Raw genomic sequence first — 12,189 nt, 5'->3', positions numbered from 1 at the left:
TCGACTGGCAATTATTCTGGGTCAAACAAGTCAAAGCAACCCAAATTCCCGCTTTAAATAGCGGTAATATTGGCTTTCTTGTTGGTGCTAACCTTAACAATTGCACTATGAAGACTGTTGATGGACCAAAACCGAACACCGTCATAGTTTGACAGGTTGCAGGCTATGGTCTTGTCAAAGGCCAAGGTCGAATATCGTCACTTTCTGTTGTGACGTCACTTGAATTGTTCGATGACGTAATTGCATTCGGGCAGTCAAGCCCGTCAGAAGTTGATTTGGGTAAACTTACAGTCCGATTCCTTCATTGTTTCCTTTTTCTTTTCAACACAAATTCCATGTATTTTAGCAATAATAACGGTAATGCTATTTTTGAGGGCATTATCATTTGCAGAAGCCCTCGGTCTTTTTCAACTGCCCTCCTTCGTCGGGCAGTTAATGGAAGACCTCGGGCTTCTGCAAATGATAATGCCCTCAAAAATAGCATTACCCTTATATTATAGCTAAAATACCTGGAATTATCATGAAACGGACCGCCCATTATCAGAAATTTGCGGTCCGCTGCAAATGATATTGGACCGCTCAACCTTAACGACGGGCCACTATCAGTTCTGTTGTCAAGTGACGTCATAGTTCGACATTAATTCCTTCGTCGGGCAGTTAATGGAAGACCTCGGGCTTCTGCAAATGATAATGCCCTCAAAAATAGCATTACCCTTATATTATAGCTAAAATACCTGGAATTATCATGAAACGGACCGCCCATTATCAGAAATTTGCGGTCCGCTGCAAATGATATTGGACCGCTCAACCTTAACGACGGGCCACTATCAGTTCTGTTGTCAAGTGACGTCATAGTTCGACATTAATTGGGTTTCGACTGGCAATTATTCTGGGTCAAACAAGTCAAAGCAACCCAAATTCCCGCTTTAAATAGCGGTAATATTGGCTTTCTTGTTGGTGCTAACCTTAACAATTGCACTATTAAGACTGTTGATGGACCAAAACCGAACACCGTCATAGTTTGACAGGTTGCAGGCTATGGTCTTGTCAAAGGCCAAGGTCGAATATCGTCACTTTCTGTTGTGACGTCACTTGGTGTTCGATGACGTAATTGCATTCGGGCAGTCAAGCCCGTCAGAAGTTGATTTGGGTAAACTTACAGTCCGATTCCTTCATTGTTTCCTTTTTCTTTTCAACACAAATTCCATGTATTTTAGCAATAATAACGGTAATGCTATTTTTGAGGGCATTATCATTTGCAGAAGCCCTCGGTCTTTTTCAACTGCCCTCCTTCGTCGGGCAGTTAATGGAAGACCTCGGGCTTCTGCAAATGATAATGCCCTCAAAATAACATTATATTATAGCTAAAATACCTGGAATTATCATGAAAACGGACCGCCCATTATCAGAAATTTGCGGTCCGCTGCAAATGATATTGGACCGCTCAACCTTAACGACGGGCCACTATCAGTTCTGTTGTCAAGTGACCTCATAGTTCGACATTAATTCCTTCGTCGGGCAGTTAATGGAAGACCTCGGGCTTCTGCAAATGATAATGCCCTCAAAAATAGCATTACCCTTATAGTATGCCCCGCCGCATTGAAGCCTGCATTGCTGCCCATGGTGACTTGACAAAATACTAATTGTTCACCTGTCTTTGAATCATAAGTCATGGTCTACTAATATTCACATTTAATACGTGAGTAATGAGTGAAAAAAAATAATTACAATCTTAAATTCTCATTAATTTTTGTACTGTAGATGGTGGTAGGTTGTTTCGAATAGTTCACTGAACAAATTCTAGGCTTAAAATGTTGGACATTTTGAAGCAGAATTGTGCATTATAGTTAAGCATGCCTCTAAAACAATTCTGAGCAAGTCCGACCTAATAATCGAAAGATATACAGCAAGATACTTCCATGAACACACAGTGCTAGTGACCGTCCCCGTGGTGTAGTGGTTTAGAGCGTCCGCCCGAGAGCGGAAGGTCGCGGGTTCGATCCCCGGCCGCGTCATACCAAAGACGTTAAAATATGGCACTTGTTGGTCCCTGCCTGGCGCTCGGCATTAATGGGTACAACAAGGACTGGTCGGCTCGGAGTCAGTATAATGTGTCTGAGTGGGGTATTCATGCTTCACTGCGGCATGGTATCTCAGTGGGCTAGCACTATAAAACCAGCTTCAGTCTGGGCTAGTACAAGCAGTCACACATACACACGCATGCACGTCGTCATATGAGCGAAATATTCTCAAGCACGACGTTAAACCCAAATTCACCTCACCTCACCTCACACAGTGCTAGTAAGAAGATGGGATTACACTTTCTCAGTAAAGTACAGATTTTAGTACTTTTGTTAGGTTAGCTTGTCAGCTGACATACTGACCTTATTCCTGGAATTCTATTTGCTGAGCTTTCTTTTTAAAGTAAATTGTGTGAATGTTTTGTGTAGTAAACGACACGCCCTTTTATTTCACGAACACCCGGTGTCATTACTGATTTTCAGTGATCGATTCATAAAGTTTTCATCGCTATTTAACCTTTTTACGTTAAACAGCATCTCGTCGGCGGATAGTCGACTCTGGTTATTCTCTGGTGTTTTCCCCTGACATTATTCGTTTTCTTTCAGAACCATGGACATCAAAACCATTGATGAGTCACGTGTGCCATTTCCCCAGCGTCAAGTACCCGTGTCAGTAAGAACCACGTTTTCATGTGTGAATCTTGTCTGAAGACATTCACAGTAAGCAGTTGCAGCTATAAAAATGCTTCCAATATTCCTAGAAGGATATATATCCTCACAATGAAGTAATTTATGCCATTTTATTTCAATGCACACATGTACATTTGTAATCCGAGTTAAGCTGTAGGCTAGTTACCAGTACAGACAGTTTAAACAGAAAAGCAACAACCTGTTTTGTGATAAATATACTCCATCAACTTGTACAGTTGTTTTGTCAGTTTTGTTACATTTCGGTATGTATAACACGGCATAAATGGGTTCAACAAGGACTGGTCGGCTCGGAGTCAGTATAATGTGTCTGAGTGGGGTATTCATGCTTCACTGCGGCATGGTATCTCAGTGGGCTAGCACTATAAAACCAGCTTCAGTCTGGGCTAGTACAAGCAGCCGCACATACACATACACACGCATGCACGTCGTCATATGAGCGTAATATTCTCAAGCACGACGTTAAACCCAATTTCACCTCACCTCATATATACATAACATAAAGGTATTACATTGGTAATAGCTCCACAATAAAACGTGCGATTGTATGAAATAATGACGTCTTCACACTGAAACGGGCTGGTTTCCGACTGTATCGCGTCGATGGGCATAAAACGTTAAAGTGATATTATTTATCATTCCACTGAATGTTGTATAAAATACTAATACGATTGTGACTAGGCAGCATGGTTTTTTATACAAGTTATATAGAGTTCAAAATATACACCTGGAACTTAATTAAGCACCCCTGATATATTTCATGATAGTAGAGCAACTGTTAACCATCGTTAAACATGAATGATATCTCTGTATTACAACACATCTCTAGTAGTCTAAAAGGTGTTTCAGTTCCTTTGCACTCGTCACAACGCATCCCTTGTGCACGTGAAGCATACAACCCACACTTTTCCAAAATTCAGTTTCTCTGATATGCAATTTATGGGTATAAAAGCAGACAAATTTGTAACTGTCTCCATTAGTAAATACTGAAATGGCGAGGAGATGACTTTCTGAAGCACTCAGGTGGCAAATTGTAGGCATACATGCAACAGGCATGTCCTTCAAAAGCTATTGGACGACAACTGGGCTTCAGTCACTCGGTCATCAGCCGACTTGTCCGAAACATCAGATGACAGGAGATGTGAGAGATCGTTCAAGGCCTGGACAACCCAGGAAGACAACGGCCCGTGATGATCGCAGCCTGGCACGTCTGGTAAGGCGAGAACCCTTTGCCACAAGTTCGGGTTTGAAGCGCCTGTGGTTACCCTACAGACAATTATCCACCAGAACCGTCAGAAATCGCCTTAGAGCACTTGGTATGAGGTTCAGAAGAGTCATCAAACGTCCTGCTCTGTCTGATCTCCTTAAGAGACGACGTCTGGAGTGGTGTATGGCCCGTCGGCAGTGGAACCTGAGGACATGGAGGAGGGTCCACTGGTCAGATGAGAGCAGGTTCCTTCTCCATGTTACAGATGGTCGAATGGGAGTGTGGGGGGCATAAAACACTGCTTACGTGCCCAGGTATATCCACCCTACTGTTCCTCATGGTGGAGGATCGGTTATGATCTGGGTTTGTCTTTCACACTACTGTAAACTTCAAATGGTGACTGTCCGAGGACATCTTAATGGTCAGCAGTACATCCGGGATATTCTCCATCCAGTTGTCGTGCCTCACTTTGACAACCATCCGTTGGCTACTCACCCGATATTCATGGACGACAACGCCAGGCCGCATCGTTCACGTGCTGTGACCGCACATCTCCAGAATGAGGCTATCATGGCATTACCTTGGCCAGCAATGAGCCTCGATTTGAATCCTTTGGAGCACATCTGGGACTTTCTTGGACGCCGTGTGAGGTTGAGAGAACCCCCTCTCCAGAATCTTGCACAGCTGGAAGCTGCTTTGCATGAAGAATGGCGGCAATTGCCACTTGATCGTATCAGAAGGTTTACCAGTAGCATGAGGAGAAGGATTCAAGCTGTCATCCAAGCACGTGGGGGATACACCCGATACTGATGCCAGACGCATCAGATGTTAGCATGTGACATTCCTGGTTGCATCATTTCTTGTAATACCAAATCACATTGGTTACGCTATTAAAACAACACGAATTGGAATCATTGTCTTGTTTTTCATTTGCCAATAGATCGTATGTTTCACAATAGCTAAGGTTCCACTATCTTTGGCAATAGTGAGAAAGTTACAGCAAGTTTTGTTTCTCATCATCCAGAAAATAGGGGTGGGGTGCTTAATTAAGTTCCAGGTGTATATTTACAAAATGACTAAATCTGATCAAAATCAGCTCCATGTGCTCGGGTAAAGCCAGATATTTTTCTGTCTAGCGAGAAAATGTTATAGTTGCCCCCTCTCTACCTCTCTTGTTCCTTCCTTCGGTTTGACATGGACAACGCCTATCCCTGTTGTTACTGACTGAAAAAATGAAATAAAATCACATTTCATAGACGGCTTGGAACCAAAACAGTCCTCAAAAGGAAGGGAGGTAACTCGTGTTACCTTGTTATCGTGAGTTCCCACAGAAGCAGAACGACACAATGGTTATCCTTTCGGCATAGGTCTTCTTTGACATTCTGTTATATGTTATACTCATGCTACTTGCAGTACTCTCCCCAGCCTACTCTTCCTACTTGCAGTACTCTCCCAAGCCTACTCTTGCTACTTGCAGTACTCTCCCCAGCCTACTCATGCTACTTGCAGTACTCTCCCAACCTACTCATGCTACTTGCAGTACTCTCCCCAGCCTACTCATGCTACTTGCAGTACTCTCCCCCAGCCTACTCATGCTACTTGCAGTACTCTCCCCAGCCTACTCCATGCTACTTGCAGTACTCTCCCCAGCCTACTCATGCTACTTGCAGTACTCTCCCCAGCCTACTCATGCTACTTGCAGTACTCTCCCCAACCTACTCTTGCTACTTGCAGTACTCTCCCCAGCCTACTCATGCTACTTGCAGTACTCTCCCCAACCTACTCATGCTACTTGCAGTACTCTCCCCTAGCCTACTCATGCTACTTGCAGTACTCTCCCCAGCCTACTCATGCTACTTGCAGTACTCTCCCCAGCCTACTCATGCTACTTGCAGTACTCTCCCTGCAGCCTACTCATGCTACTTGCAGTACTCTCCCCAGCCTACTCATGGCTACTTGCAGTACTCTCCCAGCCTACTCATGCTACTTGCAGTACTCTCCCAGCCTACTCATGCTACTTGCAGTACTCTCCCCCAGCCTACTCATGCTACTTGCAGTACTCTCCCCAGCCTACTCATGCTACTTGCAGTACTCTCCCCATCCTACTCATGCTACTTGCAGTACTCTCCCAACCTACTCATGCTACTTGCAGTACTCTCCCAACCTACTCATGCTACTTGCAGTACTCCCCCAGCCTACTCATGCTACTTGCAGTACTCTCCCCAGCCTACTCATGCTACTTGCAGTACTCTCTCCAACCCACTCATGCTACTTGCAGTACTCTCCCCAGCCTACTCATGCTACTTGCAGTACTCTCCCAGCCTACTCATGCTACTTGCAGTACTCTCCCCCAGCCTACTCATGCTACTTGCAGTACTCTCCCCAGCCTACTCATGCTACTTGCAGTACTCTCCCCCAGCCTACTCAGTCATGCTACTTGCAGTACTCTCCCCAGCCTACTCTTGCTACTACTTGCAGTACTCTCCCAGCCTACTCATGCTACTTGCAGTACTCTCTCCAACCTACTCATGCTACTTTGCAGTACTCTCCCCAGCCTACTCATGCTACTTGCAGTACTCTCCCCAGCCTACTCATGCTACTTGCAGTACTCTCCCCAGCCTACTCATGCTACTTGCAGTACTCTCCCCAGCCTACTCATGCTACTTGCAGTACTCTCCCCAACCTACTCATGCTACTTGCAGTACTCTCCCCAGCCTACTCATGCTACTTGCAGTACTCTCCCCAGCCTACTCATGCTACTTGCAGTGAGTGAGTTTAGTTTTTACGCCGCACTCCAGCAATATTCCAGCCATATGGCGGCGGTCTGTAAATAATCGAGTCTGTACCAGACAATCAAGAGTGATCAACAGCATGAGCATCGATCTGCGCAATTGGGAACCGATGACATGTGTCAACCAAGTCAGCGAGCCTGACCACCCGATCCCCTTAGTCGCCTCTTACGACAAGCATAGTCGCCTTTTATGGCAAGCACATGGGTTGCTGAAGATCTATTCTACCCCGGCATCTTCACGGGTCACTACTTGCAGTACTCTCCCCAACCTACTCATTACTGCTCTGCAGTACTCTCCCAGCCTACTCATGCTAGATGCAGTACTCTCCCCAGCCTACTCATGCTACTTGCAGTACTCTCCCCAGCCTACTCATGCTACTTGCAGTACTCTCCCCAGCCTACTCATGGCTACTGGAGCAGTACTCTCCCCAGCCTACTCATGCTACTTGCAGTACTCTCCCCAGCCTACTCATACTACTTGCAGTACTCTCCCAACCTACTCATGCTACTTGCAGTACTCTCCCCAGCCTACTCATGCTACTTGCAGTACTCTCCCCAGCCTACTCTTGCTACTTGCAGTACTCTCCCCAGCCTACTCATGCTACTTGCAGTACTCTCCCCAGCCTACTCATACTACTTGCAGTACTCTCCCCAACCTACTCATGCTACTTGCAGTACTCTCCCCAGCCTACTCATGGCTACTTGCAGTACTCTCCCCAGCCTACTCATGCTACTTGCAGTACTCTCCCAGCCTACTCATACTACTTGCAGTACTCTCCCCAGCCTACTCATGCTACTTGCAGTACTCTCCCCCAGCCTACTCATGCTACTTGCAGTACTCTCCCCAGCCTACTCATGCTACTTGCAGTACTCTCCCAGCCTACTCATGCTACTTGCAGTACTCTCCCCAGCCTACTCATGCTACTTGCAGTACTCTCCCGTCAGCCTACTCATTCTACTTGCAGTACTCTCCCCAGCCTACTCATGCTACTGCGGTGCTCTCCCAGCACTGCTCATGCTACTTGCTACTCTCCCAGCCTACTCATGCTACTCTCCCCAGCAGTACTCTCCCCAGCCTACTCATGCTACTTGCAGTACTCTCCCAGCCTACTCATGCTACTTGCAGTACTCTCCCCAGCCTACTCATGCTACTTGCAGTACTCTCCCCAGCCTACTCATGCTACTTGCAGTACTCTCCCAGCCTACTCATGCTACTTGCAGTACTCTCCCCAGCCTACTCATGCTACTTGCAGTACTCCCCCAGCCTACTCACTACTTGCAGTACTCCCCCACCTACTCATGCTGCTTGCGGTACTCTCCCAGCCTACTCATGCTACTTACTTGCAGTACTCTCCCAGCCTACTCATGCTACTTGCAGTACTCTCCGTCAGCCTACTCATGCTACTTGCAGTACTCTCCTGAGCCTACTCATGCTACTTGCAGTACTCTCCCCAGCCTACTCATGGCTACTGGAAGTACTCTCCCGTCAGCCTACTCTTGCTACTTGCAGTACTCTCCCCAACCTACTCATGCTACTTGCAGTACTCTCCCCAGCCTACTCATGGCTACTGGAAGTACTCTCTCGTCAGCCTACTCATGCTACTTGCAGTACTCTCCCCAGCCTACTCATGCTACTTGCAGTACTCTCCCCAGCCTACCCATGCTACTTGCAGTATTCTCCCATCAGCCTACTCTTGCTACTTGCAGTACTCTCCCCAGCCTACTCATGCCACTTGCAGTATTCTCCCGTCAGCCTACTCTTGCTACTTGCAGGATTCTCCCCAGCCTACTCATACTACTGGAAGTACTCTCCGACCAGCCTTACATGCTACTGGAAGTACTCTCCGACCAGCCTACTCATGGCTACTGGAAGTACTCTCTCGTCAGCCTACTCATGCAACTTGCAGTACTCTCCCGTCTGCCTACTCATGGCTACTGGAAGTACTCTTTCCCCAGCCTACTCATACAACTGGAAGTACTCCCCGACCAGCCTACTCTTGCTACTTGCAGTACTCTCCGACCAGCTTACTCATACTACTGGAAGTATTCTCTCGTCAGCCTACTCACGCTACTTGCAGTACTCTCCAATCAGCCTACTCTTGCTACTTGCAGTACTCTCGCCAGCCTACCCATGCTACTTGCAGTATTCTCCCGTCAGCCTACTCTTGCTACTTGCAGGATTCTCCCGTCTGCCTACTCATGCTACTTGCAGTATGCTCCCCAGCCTACTCATACTACTGGAAGTACTCTCCGACCAGCCTTACATGCTACTGGAAGTACTCTCCGACCAGCCTACTCATGGCTACTGGAAGTACTCTCTCGTCAGCCTACTCATGCAACTTGCAGTACTCTCCCGTCTGCCTACTCATGGCTACTGGAAGTACTCTTTCCCCAGCCTACTCATACAACTGGAAGTACTCCCCGACCAGCCTACTCTTGCTACTTGCAGTACTCTCCGACCAGCTTACTCATACTACTGGAAGTACTCTCTCGTCAGCCTACTCTAGCTACTTGCAGTACTCTCCAATCAGCCTACTCATGGCTACTTGCAGTACTCTCCGACCAGCCTATTCATACTTCTGGAAGTACTCTCCGACCAGCCTACTCATGCTACTGGAAGTACTCTCTGACCAGCCTACTCATGGCTACTTGCAGTACTCTACCGTCAGCCTGCTCACGCTACTTGCAGTACTCTCCAACCAGCCTACTCATACTACTGGAAGTACTCTCCGACCAGCCTACTCATGCTACTGAAAGTACTCTCCGACCAGCCTGCTCAAGTACTCCGACCAGCCTACTCATACTACTTGCAGTACTCTCCAACCAGCTTACTCATACTACTGGAAGTACTCTCCGACCAGCCTACTCATGCTACTGAAAGTACTCTCCGACCAGCCTACTCATACTACTGGAAGTACTCTCCGACCAGCCTACTCATACTACTGGAAGTACTCTCCGACCAGCCTACTCATACTACTGGAAGTACTCTCCGACCAGCCTACTCATGCTACTTGCAGTACTCTACCGTCAGCCTGCTCATGCTGTAGTACTATCCGCGTGGGTGTCGGGTTAAAATGCTCTTCTGCGACCGGCTATTGTAAGAGGCGTCTCAAGGGATAAGATGTCAGACTCGGTCGAAACGGTCGATTGTCCCCGTTTCCCGATTGTCAGTCACTTGAACGTCTGGTAGAGGTATATATTATCTACCCAGTCATGGAGGACTTCTTGCAATATTACTAGCTTGCTGACACAACTTTCAAGTTTCATTATCCAGCCTCATGTAAGCCAACGATGTGATAACTTATAATAGTCTCTGTCGGTTTGTGAAGGTGAGGTGAAACTGGATGAATGTCGCTGTCAAGATTACTGCACTTGCATGAAGACAAGTGTGCATGTATGCATGCGCGTGTCTGTTCGGTTCGGATTTCGATCGGTTTTACTGACTGACTGACTGAGTTTGGTTTTACGCCGCTTTAAGCAATATTCCAGCAACATCACGGCGGGGGACACCAGAAATGGGCTTCACATCGATCGGTTTAACAGTGAGATATCCTGACACAAGTTAACATATACTACCCATCAAAAGTTTAGAATCACTTATAGCACTCACTATATGTTATGCATATATGTGTGGTTACATCGAAGATGAATTTCTCCACTAACTTTTGGGAACCAACTGCAAACTTTATGCAGATGAATTGCACGAGGATCATGCATTAAATTGCTAAAAAGCATGTGCAAATATCGTGTATGTGAGCAGCTGTGTTGTGGTGTAAAAATTTGTTAAAATTCGCCAATTTTCACTCAGTTTCTTCATTTTTTTAACCCATGACAATAATCTGTTCAACGTTACAAATTTGTTTTACAATACATCAGTTCATGTGTAAACAGTACCTTTAAACAGTATGGAAATTTCTCAAAATCTAGAAGAGTTGACTAGAAGTAGTGGCTACATTTACACTAGTGAGTCTAAACTTTTGATGGCGAGTATAGAAACCCAGCACAGTCGACCGGTCCATGTTTTGCGCCCTCAATGTCGAGCTCCAGGCAGGGGAACAACAAGCACCGTGTTCAGCAGCTGTATTCACTAGGCCACGGAGGTAGTCGCCGCATGTGCACAGGGTAAACGAGTAAGTGAGTTTAGTTTTACGCCGCTTTTAGCAATATTCAGGCAATATCACGGCGGGGGACACCAGAAATGGGCTTCACACATTGTGCCCATGTGGGGAATCGAAACCAGGTTTCCGGCGTGACGAGCGAATACTTTGTCCACTAGGATCCCACTTCCCCCACAGGGTACACGAAGTATTTCTATCCAGGAATCTATGGAAAGGACATTTTCGCGTTGTCGCATTGTCGCATTTTATGCACAACTATGGCTTGTTTTTGTAAGGGCAATAACGCGACAATGTCCCTTTTAGGATTCCATAGAAATCTCATACGGTGAAGGTAAAAATATCAACCAAATTTAGACATGACATTATTTCGAGATCATCCGTCCTGTTCTTCATGAAGCCATTTCATGCTAATAAAACCGTGGCGTGAAACATATGCTTATGAAGTCTTTATAGTTATACTTGTTAAAACGCCATCGAGGGTGAATCTGTGTAAATACAATGTAGTGCTGATATACGACCCTCCTCCCTCTCGCCTCCCTCACCGCCCCCATACATTAACTGTACAAACATGACAGGGTCTGGTAATCTGACATTATCATCGAGGAAAGCGGACCATCCATCTTATACCGATCCATACACTTCTCATTAAATGGAAATAAAAGTTGTTTTGAGGAGGATTTCGCTGCACCGTAATGTTTCATCAGTATATTGAAGCGGTTCCGAATTCCCATCAGTCTCGGGTTGGCATGAACTAGCCATAAACGCGCTGTGGGCGACCTTTTTTGCCGTTTATGGGTGCAGAAAAGCTGATAACCATTTTTGCATTGCGCTCAAAATTGAATGAGTGTGTGAGTGAGTAAGTAGTGCAGTGACTGGCTTTAACGAACAGGCTTGCAACAAATTCACGGATGCAAGGAGGGTTTTTTCTAAGTCCCCGCCGTTTGATACTTATTTCATCACGTATGGCAAACTTTGTATAACGAACTAGATTAGTGGTCCCTTTGAGTTCGTTATAACCGTAATTCACTGTATGATTGCTTCAAGATTATGATGTAGTGGTGAATGCCTACTTGTTAAGGAAGATACTGCTGTAGTGGTGAATGCCTACTTGTTAAGGAAGATACTGCTGTAGTGGTGAATGCCTACTTGTTAAGGAAGATACTGCTGTAGTGGTGAATGCCTACTTGTTAAGGAAGATACTGCTGTAGTGGTGAATGCCTACTTGTTAAGGAAGATACTGCTGTAGTGATGAATGCCTACTTGTTAAGGAAGATACCGCTGTAGTGGTGAATGCCTACTTGTTAAGGAAGATACTGCTGTAGTGGTGAATGCCTACTTGTTAAG

Source organism: Haliotis rubra, unplaced genomic scaffold (genome assembly GCF_003918875.1).
Source record: "Haliotis rubra isolate DU_JTF1 unplaced genomic scaffold, ASM391887v1 Scf400, whole genome shotgun sequence".
NCBI lineage: Eukaryota > Metazoa > Mollusca > Gastropoda > Lepetellida > Haliotidae > Haliotis > Haliotis rubra.
The sequence above is the reverse complement of the archived record's forward strand: the minus strand, read 5'-3'. Positions refer to the sequence as shown.